Raw genomic sequence first — 17,999 nt, 5'->3', positions numbered from 1 at the left:
AGAAAGACTGCACCCAGGGAGAATGCAGAAGGCAGAAGGTGAAACAGGTGATTAAGGAGAAGGCAGAGGGGAGAAGGTGAGAAAGCTGGCACCATGGGAGAAGGCAGAGGAACAAGGAGAGGAGTCGGATGCCACAGGAGAAGACAGAAGGGAGAAGGTGAAAAGGAAAGAGATGCGGGAGAAGGCAAAAGATAGAAGGTAAAAAAGTAGGTGCTGCTGGAGAAGGCAGAAGGGAGAAGATGAGAAGGCCCCCACCTTGAGAGAAGGGAGAAGGTGAGAAGGTCTGCAACACAGGAGAAGGCTGAATGGAGAAAGTGAGAAGGCCTGCGCTGATTAGGAGAAGCAGAAGGGGAAAGGTGACAAGGCCAGTGACACAGAAGACGGCAGACAGGAGAAGGTGAGTAGGATGGCACTGTGTACAAGAAGGGAGGATGCAGAAGGGAGAAGGAAGAAAGGACAAGGTAGCAGTTAGGGTGATCAGGCCAGAGTGGAGAGCAGATGCGCAGTTAGAGGGATCAGTCCAGGAGAGGGGAGCAGTTAGGCAGTTAGGCGTATCAGGCTATGAGTGGGGAGTAGTTAGTTTGGGGATCTGTCCAGGATAGGGGAGCATTTGGGTGCCCAGTTAGGGTGATCAGGCCAACAGGGGAGAGTAGTCAGTGCCATTTGACCGACAGGGAGCACTTAGGGGAATCAGACGGGCAGGCAGGTGAGCTGTTAGGAGCCAGTGTTTCTTGATTATGAGAAGGATTTAGGACTGGTGAGGGTACAGTCAGGGCTGAGGGACATTCCCGCCCCCCACCCCCTGCCCTGTGCATGAATTTGTGCATGAGACCACTAGTATAGACTCCCATATTTTATAAGAATATGTAGAATTATGTAGTATGATGTAGTTAATATAATGGTTGTCTTTTAAAATAAAAGGTGAAACTAGTAATTGGAAGGGATACTGGAGATACTTCTTTTTTATTTTTTTTAAATATATATTTTATTGATTTTGTACAGAGAGGAAGGGAGAGAGAGAGAGAGCTAGAAATATCGATGAGAGAGAGTCATCGATCAGCTGCCTCTTGCACACCCCCTACTGGGGATATCCCGCAGCCAAGGTACATGCCCTTGACCGGAAACGAACCCGGGACCCTTCAGTCCCCAAGCCGACGCTCTACCACTGAGCCAAACCGGTTTAGGCATGGAGATACTTCTCTAGCACTGTTCATATTCTATACCTTTAGCTCACATTTAGACAGAGATAATTAATTCATAATTATTAAGATATATATTCATAATCTGTATACATTTTGAATTTTCTATCCTATCTAGTAAAGACAGGATATGCAAATTGACTGTAACTCCATGAAAAAGATGGTGCCCACAGCCAATAAGGAAGGGATATGCAAATGGACAAGACAGGCAGAAGATGGCTCCAGGCCAGAGTGACAGCGGAAAGGAGTCTCAGGGCCAGAGAGAAGGCAGAATGGCAGCTATGGCCAGCGTGAAGGCGGTGCAAGCAGCCAGGGGAAGGAAGGCCTATGCTTGCACGAATCTTTGTGCCTCAGGCCTCTCCTGGAACTATAATAAAGAAAAATAATTGTACTTTGATGTTTACCTTTAATATGTAAATATCACTTTCAATCTCAAAAGTGGAAAAAGCTATAAGTCCTGAAAATATGTTTTTCTTGGCTCCAAAGAATATTAAGGTTACATTTCAAAGCACTACCCCAAAATCTGTCTTTCCAGATTTGGAGCCTTTAGAGAGATACTTCCAAGATCTGATAACTTAGAGCTGTGTGACGGGTTACTCTTCTCTGTTCTCTAAAAATATGCATATTTAGTAGCAAAAAAAGTATGCAAATAATTTTTTTTAAAAACAAACTTAAAAATAAAATTTGTTTACAATGTAAGTTTTTATATATGATAACCAGATTCTAAACTAAACCAAATGAAATATATTTTAAAGAGATTCTAAAAAACCAAGCGTATAATAACTCATTAATTTTTATTCAAGTATAAACCAGAAAAATTCAAGTGCATTAAGAATGGCATGCAACGCCAAATTTATTCTTTAAATTTTAAATTTGTGTCAACCTTCATTTATTTTTAAAAGCATATATAAAAACACTCTCAGATTAATGTATAATTCATATCTATAATAATAAAAGCATAATATGCTAATTAGACCAGGCAGCTGAATGACCTTCCAGACCTCATTGTGGATGTCCTTCTGAAGGAAGCTGAGGCAGTGAGGACCAAGGCATAGGTGGTTAGGAATGGTCAGGCAGGCAGGCAAATGGTTAGGGATAATCAGGCAGGCAGGCAGGTGAGTGGTTAGAAACCTGTGGTCCTTGATTGCTAGAGAGATGTCCAACTTCCAGTTTATGGCCAATCTCATGGAGATTCCTGAGTAGTCCCAGATTGCGAGAGGGTACAGGTTGGGCTGAAGGGACCCCCTCCCCAATGCACAAATTTCGTGCACCAAGCCTCTGGTATTTTTATACAAAGCATGGTTATGATAGTGGTGATTCATGATGATATACTTATAAAAACAGTTCTGGTAATGATAGTGATGAGTGATTCTGACATCATTAATAAAACATGTGAAGTTCCTCTATTGAAAACCAGATTTGCTTCTGTAATAATGGGTCTAACACTGTTTTTAATGTTTGACTTCTCACAACTTTGAAATCCCAACACCACTTTTCTCTTCTGCACATATCTCGTCAAGCTGATTAAGTCCAGTGCTGCCTCCTTTGCTGCTGGGGGTGAGGTTCAAAACACGCAAGCTTCAGCCTGAATGCAAGCCTCTATATTTATCTCACACCTTACCCTAACCACAATCAACTCCAAATTAGTTTTCTTTCTTTCCTCTGAAGACACATTCAGACCTTCTTGCAAGCCTTCCCTACTCTTCCCGGAAAACCTCACTAAGTGGGTAATATTTCCTAACCTTTCATTTGTGCCGATGGTTTCATCAGTTTCAACATCTCAAACAATTTGGGGATGGGAATCCCAACCATGTCTACAGGTAACCACAACACCTTCTAAAATGCCTATCTTTTGGTGTTGTTAATAATTACCCAAGGATATTTTTCCATTGATTTTTGAGTAGAAGGAGGGGGTGAGACACACACAGAGAAATATCAATGTTCATCGGTTGCCTCTTGCATGCCTCTAGACCAGGGCTGGGGATAAAGTCTGCAACCGAGATACATGCCCTTGATGGGAATTGAACCTGGGACCTTTCAGTCCAAGGGCTGATGCTCTATCCACTGAGCTAAACCAGCTAGGGCTATAATGTCTAATTTTTAAGATCCATATCATGTCATGTATGAAGTTCAAATATTTTTGTATTATTACTACCATTTTAAAATCCTTGAAGGAAGAATTCATCATATCTATAATAATAAAGCAAGGACTTGAATTTAACTAGTTCTGTCATTTCTGCTCAGTCAAATCACTATATTATCACTTTATATATAATTGTTAAATATATATAACTCAATCTAAATACACCAACTTGCTTGGAAATATCATGTACTTTAATTTTGGTCTTTGGGAACTATAATTTGTCTTTGGAATGTTTGACTTAGGAAGTTTGTTTAAGGCAGTTAAAGATATTTTGAAATTTGTGCCTAAAATTAAAACATATGCTGATTTAAAACTTTTTATAAATTTAAAACTGTGTAAATGGAAATCTTTTTTATTCTACATGGAATATTTTTCCCTTTAGCTGTACTTTGATGAGCCATCAAGTTAACATTTGAAATAAGAATATATATTATGAAATATAATTAACTAAAACTACTGAGGTTGAATCAAAATTCAAATCCTTATTATCTTTTTCTCAATTTCCTCCTTTTGCTATAAAAACAAACTCTTCCTACCCTTTTTCATATGGTTATATTGGCTCAGTAATATAGACAAATGCATTGAGCTAATAGGTAAAATAATAAAAATGTTTTAATACTATCATGTGTTTTTCTTTAATAGTACAGCTTTTTAAATCAATACTAAGAGAGGTTTTAGCCCATTGGGCTGTAACTGCTTGTTTGAACCAAGGATGAAACATTTTGTCAGTAAGATCGGTCTTTGAACCTGTGCTTCTGTGGTAGCAAAAACTAAACTCTACCTAGTGACTAAAACTAAGCAGAAAGATGAGTTTACTACAAGGCCTTTGAACTGCAAACCGGGAAACTCAAGGCTATGGCAGCAATGAGTCTGGAGTTGCTGACAGACTAAGGGTTATTTATAAGATAAATATGGAGGTAATTTGGCCTTTTTGCTGATTGGTTGTCTAATGGTGTTCTTTCTTATATGGGTCAGAATAACTAAGACAGGAAAAAGAAGTTCAGAAAAGCATGCACAGATTTGGCAATTCTGGAAGGGCTTATGTCCTTTCTGAGAAGAGCTGTAAAGTCCTTTGAAGTTAGTGTAAGTTTTCTTCATGTGCCTGTGTTGTTTCCATGGTCCTGGACATAAGTTACTTCATTTGAGGATAGTTCCATGGTTGGCAAACTGTGGCTCATGAGCCACATGTGGCTCTTTGGCCCCTTGAGTGTGGCTCTTCCACAAAATACCACGGCCTGGGCCAGTCTATTTTGAAGAATTAGCTTTAGAAGAAGTTTGTTTAAAAATTTGGCTCTCCAAAGAAATTTCAATCCTTGTACTGTTGATATTTGGCTCTGTTGACCAATGAGTTTGCTGACCACTGCCCTAGTAGAATAAACTGTTAGACTCTAAAGTTCACTGCACATCTTGTCTTTCAAGGCATTGTCTGTTTGCTTGAACACTGGCAGTCCATAGGGACCTAAATATCTCATGAGAAAAGTAATTTTTATCTGGCTGCTAGAAAATTCTTCCAAATTATGTTTTGCAGTTGAGCTCATTTATTGTTTTAAGATTTGCTCTTGAAATAGTGTAAAATAAGTCATTTTCTCTTCTATATGTTCATTTTGACATATTTTGTGTGTCTATGAATGATAGCTTATGAATTTTAGAGCTCTTAATTTAGTATTCAGGTGATTTAATCCTTTTATTATCCTTCTCAGTTTATGTGTTCTCTAAGTCACATTGAACTGTGAAATTATATGATTCAATTTACATTATTAAACTTTCGAGTATATTAAGAACCGTTGCTTGGGTGACCATATTAGAATTTAGGATAGGGTAGAAAAGATGATAAGAGCAGAAGAAGACATCAGGAAAAGAGGTTTTGAGCAAGTGTTTGATATCCATGTTATGAAATAAAGAATATCTACTTCACACAGATTTTATATAGTTTAAGTGGGTTTTAATTCATTGAAATACATGACGATTATATGCAATGAGAGACATGAATAGAAAACATAAGCTGAGTCCAGGCAGTCTTCTTAAAGAAAAGCTACTTGCCTGGTAGTGTTTTTATTGTTGTTATTGAGACATATTAACATAGAGCATTGTGAAGTTAAAGGTGTACAATGTGTTGAATTGATACATTTATATACCGCAGTATGATTACCACCATACTATTAGCTAACACCTCTGTCACTTCACATACATTTCTTTTCTGAGGTGAGAACAATTAAGGTCTAGTCTCTTTGCAACTTTGAAGTATTTCTGTATATAACAGTTTGGGAGTATCTCTATGTTCTGAGATTTTGGTGATCCTGGGTCAGTTATCTCTGCATTCTGCTGGTGCTTCCCACCAGGGTGGCTTATTGAAGTCACCATAGTGTGAAGAGCAAGTCTTTGATTGGGATGAGCTTTGAAACCGATTTCTTCATTGGGTGAAATTGAAAAAAAATGTTAGTGGTCTTAACAGTACCTTTCCCATCGGCTTCTGAAATGTTAAAGACTGATTGATCGATGCTTAGTAATTCATGTGAACTTCCTCAGAATCCTATCCAATAACTTGAAAAATTCTCTGGTGTATGTTTATGGAAAAACTTTTTTACTACTACTTTGGCTGCAAAATCTAGAAGGAAGAAATTTTTGGCATGGTTGAGTGTCTGAAAAAAAGTTGTTGGCACGTTGGCTAATATAAGTTTCAATAAAAATGTTTAATGGTTCCCTTTAATTAATCTCATCTTACTTAACAATTCAATACCTCATTAACTTATATAGTACTGGTGGAGAAATCAGTCCCAGCACTATAGGGCTTGCAACTACTTTACACTTGAAACATGCTACTTTTCCTAAAGAAGTGCCTTAAACTTTAGGAAATCAATTAATCTCTAAGTTTATGTTTTTCAATCAATGAAATGCATATAATAATGGTTCCTACTTCATTAGGTTGTTAGATTAAAAGTGACATGAGATCTCATGGAAAGCACTCAGCCCAGCATTGAGCATAGAGTGTGTTATCAATAAGTACGAGCCATTTTAGTCAGTTGTGCTGAAAATAAATATTTATTATCTTTGTGGTGTTGTGGAGCATGTGGAAATAATGACAGGTTTTGAGGGATCATCCTCTAAATTATTTGGAATAAAATTACAGTAGGTTCAGAGTTGTGCCAGTGAGTCACCTAATTGTATACCAGTGAAGCACTCGTGGACTACAATAATTAGGTTGATTTTTTCCCTCTATGTCACTGAGCACAGCTAATTATGAACCAAAAGCAGCTCATTATATGCTATAGTTTCATCTCTAGACCAGTGAATCTCTTTTTTTATTTTTTGGCAACTGGGGGGAAATAGAAAACAGAACGTTCCTTCTCTTATAAAAGTACTCATGGCCACTTGGACACTCTTTTTCCCCCTCTAAATTTTCATAACTTCCATTTATGAAGCAGTTGAGATTAGAAACCAAGAAACCTTGATGTAGAAATTGTGGAAAATGATTTTTTTTTAGCCATAAACCCTAAATGCTTTAATATTTTGTTCTCTATGGTTTTTTTTTGTTTGTTTGTTTTTGGTTTTTTTTAAATATATTTTATTGATTTTTTACAGAGAGGAAGGGAGAGGGATAGAGAGAGTTAGAAACATCGATGAGAGTCATCGATCAGCTGCCTCTTGCACACCCCCTACTGGGGATATGCCCGCAACCAAGGTACATGCCCTTGACCGGAATCGAACCTGGGACCTTTCAGTCCGCAGACCGACACGCTCTACCACTGAGCCAAACCGGTTCCGGCTTGTTCTCTATGTTTTTTCTATATTTCTGCCTTGGTGTTTCTCTCTCTCTCTCTCTCTCTCTCTCTCTCTCTCTCTCTCACACACACACACCCACACACACACACATACACACTCACACAAACAAAGTTTTTTTTTTTTTCCTAAATGCAGTGCTCATATCTAGAGTCTGTGATGGAAAAAAAATCAAAACATTCTTCACTTTTGAGTATAGGTAAGGGCTTCCCTAGATATCTACTTTTTTGTTTAGGAAAATATATTCTTAAGAGGATCTAGATAGCAGTTTCAGACTTGCTGATGACATTAATTAATCAGCATAATAGCATTACTCATCTTTTATGATTACATTTCCTTTTTAAACTCAAGACATATTTCAAAGCAATGACATTAGGAATCAATGTATTGGCCTAAAAGTAGATATTTTAAAAGATTTATGGATAGTTGAGGTTAAAATAATTCTAGTTTTTACTAAAAGAGAAATCAAAATCTTTAAAGTATTTACCAGTTATATTTATTTACACTTTCCATTACAAAGTTATATTAATTATTTAATTAAACAGAAAATATATTAAAATCCATATGCCTATTTGAAGGTGATGGTTTATGACTATTTTTAGAAAGAGTAGCAAAACTTAGAAACCCTGATTTGAATTGGCCTTGGTTTTTCTTGCCACAAATAATTTAAGTGTGTGTGTGTTAATGTATTTTATTGATTTTTTACAGAGAAGTAATGAGAGGGATAGAGAGCTAGAAACATTGATGAGAGAGAGACATCCATGAGCTGCCTCCTGCATACCTCCTACTGGGATGAGCCCTCATCCAAGGTACATGCCCTTGACCGGAATTGAACCTGGGACCTTTCAGTCCGCAGGCTGACGCTCTATCCATTGAGCCAAACCAGTCCTGGCTTAGTTTTTTTGTAAGTTTGTTTGTTTGTTTGTTTTGTTTTTAATCTTGGCCATAGTTTGCATATTCACCCCATACAGTTAATTCCACCTCCAAATGGCTATGTCATTTTTAGAAATAAAAATAATAGTATAAACATTAAAATGGTTTAAATTTCAATATATAGAAAGGTCTCTTTATCAAGAGATTTTTAAAAATAGCATTTCTATATATACTGAATCTCTTAGGTGTTTATGGATTAGCCTACAAAGAGAAAAATAATCTTTCGTTGCTACTGAATGCATTAACAGCAATGCCCAATTAAGTGCAAGGACATTTCTTCATAAAATTTTTAATTTGTAGAAGAAAGTATATAACATAGCACAAAGGGCCTTGTATTTTACATTTAACTCCATCAATTATAGAAGTAGATACTACTTCTAGTCACAATGCTTCAGTCTCTATTGTACCTGCCTAACAAATGGTGTATATGACCTGAATTCACAGTCCACAGTCATTTTAATGACATTTTCTTTATAAGGGGTGCTATTTCATTAAATGGGGCTTATTAAATGGAGTGCATCATTTTTAAGTTAGTGAGCTTGTCACAAGTTCAATAAAACAAAATAACTATAATTGCTAGTTAAAAGTCACAAAATTGTATGAATTTAGAAAAAAACTCATTCACATGATATTGTGATATTATACCCTCAAGGATGCTTCTTTTAATAACTGCCATGTAGGCCAGATGCAGACTTTGTGTGGCTAAAGCTTATACAACTTGAGAGAGCGGGAGGCTTTGAGTCTGTGATTCTCAAATGGGGATCACCCTGAGGCTCCCAGGTACCTGAACACTTTTTTTTATTGTTAGCTACTAGAATCTAATGGGTAGGTGGTATGAATGTTGCTTCCGTGGCCCACCGTGCACGAGACACCCCACACATAAGGACTGTTCCATCCAAAAAAGGAGAGTAGTGCTGGTGGAGAAATGCTGCTGTAATCAAAATAATACAATTAGAAAATATAAAACTTGCCACAGGAATGAGAGACGGACTCTAGAATAAGCTTTATTAATGTCATAGGTAAAACTGCTTCAGGTGTGACTCCTATACACAATCCCAGTCTAACGTGCTTCCTGTTGAATACCGCATTAGACCTTATAAATTTCCACCTCTGGCTAAAGGTTTCAGAAGAGTGGAGAAACTAATGTGCTTTAAATGGAAGGTCTCTGTCTAATGAATTTAAAAGACAACTACATAATACATGATAATGAGGTTGGCAAGCGCAAAGTTACAATGATTTGATTAAGTTAATGGAGACTAGGAGGGGGAAATCAGATAGCAACTTCGCGTGTTGCAGGTAACATTTTTCTGAGAAGTAGCAAATTAGTGAATATAAGAAGTATTTTTAAATTACTTTTTAATTTATTTGATAACGTCAGCGTTTATTTGTAATTCCAAAATGTAACAGTTTTACACAACACTATTAGGGTATACTATGAGTTAGGTATTCAGGCCATTATGAGTAACAGACAATCACAAAAAAACAAAAAACCTGTGCCCAGTGTATTACATGCAGTAAAAACTGTACACTATGGTCCTCTATCTAGACATCCATTCGCGCGTGCGCGCACACACACACTCACACACACACAGGCACACACAATCAGGTTTCAGGCTCTCTAAAAAAACAGCTTGATTCATTAAACTACCGGTATTTGCACCATTTATATACCTAATGCCATTTGGGAGGGTCATCACATCATCATTTAAGCTTTGGTTAAATCACTAAGTATTTAACTTGTGTTACTTGTGTGACATCATACTGTCCACAGGAAAAAACAAATGCAGATGTATATTAAACAGTGTTTCTGCAATGTGTCCTAGTTTGCCAAATAGAGTTGATTTCAATCTTTCAGAAAGTTTAAAAAAAATGGATATTGCTTTGGTTATTTGAGAGTTTAAATTTCATAAGGAAGAAAGAAACTGGCAATATAGGCTTTCATATTTTATTTTTATAAATATATTAAACAAAGAAAGCAATTTAATTATTCTGTATTACTTAAAAATGACAGAGAATAATAACAATTTAGAATTCTAGGATATTTAGCAAGATTGGTGGATTTATGTAGTTTTTATGAATGAACATTTTTATGAACATTCATTTTACATATTTGAGACCTCCAATATTTCTAGGTCCTTTCTGATCCTTATTAAATTCTTTTTTAAAAAAAATGTCTTCGTGTAGTGACAGGTGTTGGGTAACTAAAGTGGTCTTTTATATATTTGAAGACTAATTAGAGAAGTAAAGCTTCAAAACTCCCTCATGAGAAAATTGCTATTGTCAGCTCACTTTATCCTTATCTGATATCTCAAATATGTTAAATTAATTCAGGTCTTGTGGAACACATTGCTGTTAAAGAGATATATATAGTTAATTTCAGCTCTATTGTGATCAATGACACGATAATTAAATTGTCCTTAAGTAAGTATCTGTACCTCAATGGAAATGTGGGACACGAGACAGGGACAATATTAAAATGTAGCCTGAAGTTTAAAATTGTCCCTTATCCTTCCTAATTCACCTATGTTATGCCAATATAAACTGTCTGGTGTACTTCTAAATTGTAGCTCCTTTTTATTTTAACTAATTAGGAGATCCTTTAGAAATTGTATTTTCTTTTTAAAATTTTATTGATTTTGGATAGAGAGATAGATACATGGATTCGTTCCATTTATTTATGCATTCATTGGTTGATTCTTGTATGTGCCCTGACCAGAAATTGAACCCACAACTTTGGTATTGTCGGGAGGATGCTTTAACCAGTGAGCTACCCGACCAAGCCTGTTATTTTCTTCTAGAAGTATTCATTTTTCCTGTCCACCTGTGATCAAAATGGAAGCAGATACTATTATATTTAGTAGGAAAACTACTAAAGGGAAAATAAGAGGTGCAGCACAGGGAATAGAAAATCAATAAATAGAAATTCCTTGCAAACTAAATGACTGGATTGGTGGTAGTGATGAGGGGACCCAAAGGGCAGTAGGAAAGTGATCCAGTTCTTGGTACAGTACTTGGCAGGCCTAAGCCATGAGCATTTGCATGGTCATTTGCTCTCCCCTAAAGGGATACTACAATGAGTTATACCTTGGTTGAATGCACAGATAATGACAGTATTGGCATCAATAAAAAACAATGCTGTTAGCAACAAGAAACTCCTATGAGGGAACAAGTACACCCAATATTCTATACCCCTAGAGTAGAAAAGATGATAAATTTTTTTAAAGACTCTGAGATCATAAGAAGCATTCCTTTGAATATGTTTTGGAGGTCAGGTACCATTTGATTTAATAGCTCACTATTTAGAATAGAAAATTCGATAAATAGGGCTTTTAAAAAAAATACATTTTGTCCTGGCTAGTTTGGCTCAATGGAGAGAGCATCAAGGGTCCTGGGTTTGATTAAGATCAAGAGCACATGCCCTGATAAACAAAAACAGCCCCAGAGACAGAGGAGCAGCTATCAGACTGTCAAACTTCAGAGGGAAGGTAGGGGAGGGTGGAGGAAAGGGGAGAGATCAACCAAAGTACTTGTGTGCATGCATATAAGCCTAACCAGTGGTCATGGACAACAGGGAGGGGGGGCATACGTGGGGAGGGGTTTGGGATGGAAATGGGGGGATGAGGACAATTATGTGATACCATAATCAATAAAGAAAAAAATCACTAAATAAAAAAGAAAGAAAGAGCATATGCCCAGACTGCGAGCTTGATCCCCAGTAGGGCATGGAGGAAGCTGCTGATGAATGACTTCCTCTCATCATTGATGTTTCTATCTCTCTCTCCCTCTCCCTTCCTCTCTGAAATCAATCTATAATAATGAAAGCACAATATTCTAATTAGACCAGATATCCTTCCATCTGGGCAAATCCAGCTGGGGCTGCACGGGAAGCCCAGGTGCTGGGTGCCTCTGGCAGCCGGATGGAAACCTGGGTCTCAGGGGCCAGAGGGAAGCCACTGCTGGCAGTTGGGGGAAGAAAGGCCTACTCTTGCATGAATTTTGTGCATGGGGCCTCTAGTAAGCTTATATTTTGAAAAAATACATTTGAAACCCTAGCCAGTGTTTGCTCAGTGGTTGAGCATTGTCTCCTGTTCCTCAAAAGGTCACCAGTTCAATTCTCCGTCAGGGCACACACCCAGGTTAGCTGGTTTGATCCGTGGTCAGGGGTGCAGATGGTGTTTTTCTTTTCCCCTCTCCCTCGCCTTTCTCTCTAAAATCATTAAAAACATACTTTTAAAAATACATTTGAAGCCATGAAGTATAAGATAGAGTTGAACATCTATGGTGCATATAACAAAAAACATGATTTTTAATATTGTGACTTATGTGTTTCTTTCATCTCCCATGGTGTCACCATTTCCACATCATCCCACCCTAAAAAACAAACAAAAAAAACATTAATCTGAATTATTTTATTTTTAATCTACTTTCTTGCTTTTCTCATTAATGATTTTATTACCTATGTATTTATTAAAATATATTTCTTTTGCTTACATTTAGTTATAAAAATGGCTTTATACCCTTTGGAAAGTTCTAGGGCTGGCATTTTTTCCTCCCGTTTAGAATATATCTGTAAGTTCCACAGGCTGTTAGTCTCCCAGTGGGCACATAAAAGTTTCTAGAGTATGCAGCTGGGAAAGGATGTGCTAGGTTATGGATTGCTTCAGAGATTCCTATTCTAAAGTTCTATCTGAAGTTTCCAATGTAAATAGACATTCTAATACAAGTATACAAGTATATTAAGTTATTTAATACAACTACTGAATAACTTTTTATAAAGGATAAAAATTCTAACACAATAAACTAAAATACAGAATGTCCTAAAATGTATGCACACTTGAACAGCTGATAGCTCAATTTAAAAATGAAATGTATTTTAATAAACACTGCCTTTATAATTATTCACAATGTGTGCATCCACTTTTTGGGGAATACTTTGCAGGAATATGTTGCCTGGCTATTTATACATCTATAGGAAAATTCATTAATTACCATGTGTTTTTTCCCCACCTAAATTAACATAATTATTTTAAATACTAATTGATTAATACTTTGATGGAACTCAGAATTATAATCAAAATAAGTGGCAATCTACCAGATTTATTTTCTTCTGATTATTTCATCAGGAATTATTATTCTACATTATTAAAATCTGTTTTCAAATCACATTTCTTTTTTTTTTTACCTCAGAGAAGGATACAGTACAAGAAAATAAAGGCTCGTTTTTGTTCATGTTTCTTTTAGCATTATTTTCTATTCGAAGGGAAAAGATGTGCATGTGCATAGTAATTGCTAAGAAATTAACATTAGGCCGAAACTGGTTTGGCTGAGTGAATAGAGCTTCGGGAAAGGTCCCAGGTTCAATTCTGGTCTAGGGCATGTACCTTGGTTGTGGGCACATCCCCAGTAAGGGGTGTGCAGGAGGCAGCTGATCAATGTTTCTTTCCCATCAATGTTTCTAACTCTATCCCTCTCCCTTCCTCTCTGTAAAAAATCAATAATATATATATATATATATATATATATATATATATATATATATATATATAAAAACAAATAGACATTAGCCAAATAACATATATGCATAGTCCATGGGTACAAACAACAGTGTGGTGATGGCCAGAGGGAAGGGCTGGGGCGGGGGGGGGGGGTGTCTGGTATAGTGGGCAAAGGAGGGGAAAATGGAAGACATCTGTAATAGTGTCAACAATAAAAAAAGTAAGAAACTTTAGAAAACATGTGTTGTTCATTAGGAATTTATGCAACCCTTATCTTTGCTGGCTGTGGATGTATAGACAATTGGCCAACGTGACTCAGCCTTATTGATGACAGCTATTCTCAAGTATGCAGCCGTGATGGAAAATACTATAATCATTCATTTAGAAACACTTTATCAACAGAAAAGAAAAAAGGCAATGGTGATTCCATTTAGAAAACTAGAACAACCATGCTTGATGTAACCAAACTAAGGGAAGTTTTAATCATCATACACATTCCATCTGCGCCTGCTTGCACTTCAGAGAACATGTGAATATTGCTTTGTTTGATTATGAGTATTAACATGAATTGAGTGAAGTTGCTAAGATCTGTACAATCCATTAAAAACATTTCAGAAAGTTGCACTGTGCTGCCAGTTGCTGACCAGACTTTTAGGGGCTGTCTAAGGAACTTGAACTCTGATGGAACAGGTTAGAAAATGAGGCTGGCAGAGCCATCACTGCTTTCTCTGCCTCTGAAGAAATCTCCCGAGGCTGCATTAATCCACATCTGTGTGTGCTCTGCATCTGTAGACACTCATTTCTCTTCTCAGACCGCCTTTTATTTCACCGGGGCATTGTACAGGATTGTTGCCACCACTCTAAGCAGCTAAAAACTCTTTGTGCTCGGAGGTTACATCCCAATGCTAGCGTTTCATTTGTCTGAGGTCGGTAAGTACACACAAAGGGCATACTTTGGGACGGTGATGTTTTAGCTTAATGGTTAAGGAGAATGTTTCTACACTTTCAAAAGAAATTGTCAGGAATTTTATGGATGTGAAATAGACAGGCATTTCTGAAGTACCGTTGGCCACCCAGAAATGGGAGGGTGTTCAAAAGCACCTAGATTCTGCAGAATTTCTGGTGGGGTTTAAAATAAAGACAAGTCCAACATTAGCATCTGAATATGTAGAAATATATATATATATATATATATATATATATATATATATATATATTCCAAAAAACAAGGTATTAATACATTATTTCATTTTATTTCAAATTTATTTTTAAAAATATTGTGTTCTCTTATGTACACCCATATATTTTTATAGTATGCAGAATATAAACTGAGTAGAAATAGAATGGGTTTTGAATACCTACAAAGATTATTCTCTTTTGTGTCATAGTTTTTATTTTGTAATGCTTTCATATTTATAGAAGGTTGCCAAGACAGAATAGAGTTTCCATATAACCTTGACCCAGCTTCCCTGAATAGTAACATTTACATAACCATGGTACATGTCAAACTAAGAGATTAATACCGGCATCTTACTTTTTATTAAACTCCCTGTTTTGTTTCTACTTTGTCAGGTTTTTTCCCCCACTCTCTACATTTCTGTCCCAGGATCCAATTAAGGATACCACATTTCATTTAGTCCCATCTATGTCACCTTAGGCTCCCTGGATGGTGAGTTCATCAGTCTTTCCTTGCCTGTCATAACATTGACAGCTTTGAAGGAAACCAGTCAGGTATTTGGAGGTGTCGCTCTGTTGGGGTGTGTCTGATGTCTTACTCACGTGCTATTAGGGATGATTAAAGTTACGGAAGAGTACCACAGAGGTGAAATGCCCTTCTCATCCCATCCCATGGTGGGATGTATCAGTGGACAGGATGGGGCGGATGATTTTCTCATGACTGATCACTGGGAATGTTAAACTGGATCACTTGCTTGAAATGTTGTCTGCCAGGTCCCTGTATTCTAAAATTTATATTTTCCCCTATGTTTACTCACTAAGAATATTCCACCATGGATGAAGGATTAAAAGCCACCTTGTGAAAGGGACACTCTCTTAAGTATTATGTGGAATTCCATAACGAAATTGTATCTCTTCTCCCCATTTATATTTATGAAACATTTACATCAGTATGTTCTTGTTTACTTTATTTTTATTTTGGGTTTTAATTCAATGCTACGTCATTTATATATTTATTATTTAATTATTTTTATAATCCTCACCCAAGAGTATTTTCCCATTGATTTTTAGAAAGAATAGAAGGGAGGGGGAGAGACAGAGGAGAGAGAAACTTTGATGTGAGAGAGATACATCAATTGGTTGCTTCCCACACATGCCCCAACCAGGGCCAGGGAGCAAGCCTAGAACAGAGGTACATGCCCTTCACTGGAATCAAGCCAGGGACCCTATAGTCTGAAGGCTCATGCTCTATCCATTGAGCCAAACTGGTTAGGGCTTACACCATTTATTTTGTTGTTCAAATTAAAAAATAAAATATCCATCAGGATCTCATTCAGCTTAACTTTTCTGTCCCTTTGACATGTGTCCTTCCCTTTGGTTTTTGAAGATTTCCTTATTTTCTGACACACCTTCATAATCCAGGCTCACCTTCATATTCCATATCTTAGCACTAACTCAATCACTTTCCCAAAGGCATTGTATTTAGAAATGAAAATCTACTGGGATATTACTGCAGCCAGGCCCACTCAGCAAACAGAACTAAGAAGTATGTGTTTGGCCGAAACCGGTTTGGCTCAGTGGATAGAGTGTCGGCCTGCAGACTGAAAGGTCCCAGGTTCGATTCAGGTCAAGGGCATGTACCTTGGTTGCAGGCACATCCCCAGTAGGAGGTGTGCAAGAGGCAGCTGGTCGATGTTTCTCTCTCATCGATGTTTCTAGCTCTCTATCCCTCTCCCTTCCTCTCTGTAAAAAATCAATAAAATATATATTTAAATAAAAAGTATGTGTTTGTAATATAACCCAGGTATATGCATATATCTGTAATTATCTATTTGTCTGTTTGTCCATATATCTTTTACCTATTCATAAAGCAGCAGTTCACACTGATATCTCCAACTCTAGTCCCATATTACAGGCTTTAGCCTGGCCTCTCTTGGTTTAGTAACTTCTTTCTCTGATAGTGAGAAATACAGCTTCAATTACCTAACATTTACTTATCTATTTTTCAACTCTGGCAGATATATAAAGTTATTTCAGTAATTTTAATCTATAACCTTGTGCAAACAAATTTATGGCTTATAGTACCGAGGTGTTTTTTTATATATATATATACAGTTATAATTATGTTATATTTCCATTTAAAATACTGTGACCAGGTGCGTAGGCCAGCTCTATTTTGTACAACTCCTTCAGTGAGGTTATATCATACACTTATAGCACAATTCATTTATCACAAACTATATGCCTTCCCAAGATCCTCAACACTCAGGTTGTTGTTTTTTAATTGCTTATATTAAAGTTCACTTCTTATGATGTACAGTACTCTGTATTTTGACAAGGGCAAAAATATAAAAATGTATACTACAGAGGTGACATAGAGAACAGTTTCTGCTTTTGCTGAAAAAAAAAAGTACAATATGCACTTCCATCTGGAATATCGCAGTGCAGTCCTCTTTGCAGGATTATTATATGTTCTCCCGTTAAGATTCAGCACAAAATCATTACCTTTGGCAGAGGCTTCCGTGACTCAGGAACATTCCATCTCTCCTGCCACTAGAACTTTTCATCGCTATGCTACAGTACTTAAAGCAGATCATGGCGGAATTATACCTGGTGTCCAGTCATGCTACTGACAATAATTAGTTCATTAATTTATTTTAGTTAGCCAGAAACCATGACCACAATTTCCTGGGTTTTGTCTTCCTTTGGAGGATAGAGTCTTGCATCCTTTCATTTGTTCAACATTCATTACCCTATGATCAATAATGATATTGCTAAATCTGGCTCTCCAGGTCTTCAGTCCACCCCTTGAGGTTCCTGACCTCTGGTCTTCATGCACTTATTAGAGGTTGATACTAACACATATTCTATCCTTAGTTTACAGAGAATGTGGTCTCCATGAGGATTCCCAGTCTTGGCTAAAATAATCCTACAAAGAATAAATTGATAACCAAAAAAATATGCCTCCATCTAAAACTTAACTGGTTACCTGTGTACTTTTATATTCAGCTACCTACAGGGAAGTACTATTACATAACTTAAGTTCATTACTAACTAAAGACAGTTTTCCTCCAAATCTTTTCATACAACTGTCACCACTGAGTCATCGCCATGAGACTTATTTATTCTCCTATGTAAGAAATCTGGACAATTATTTTCCAACTCAAATACAAAATTTCAGTAACACCAATTATCAGCTTTCTGAATAATTTACTCTTTCTAATATTCTTCCATCAATAAACATCTATTACCATTGCAATTGGTAATATATTGATC

This window comes from Pipistrellus hanaki, assembly GCF_964339955.1.
Source record: "Pipistrellus hanaki genome assembly, chromosome: 2".
Lineage (NCBI taxonomy): Eukaryota > Metazoa > Chordata > Mammalia > Chiroptera > Vespertilionidae > Pipistrellus > Pipistrellus hanaki.
Note: the sequence above shows the minus strand (reverse complement) of the source record.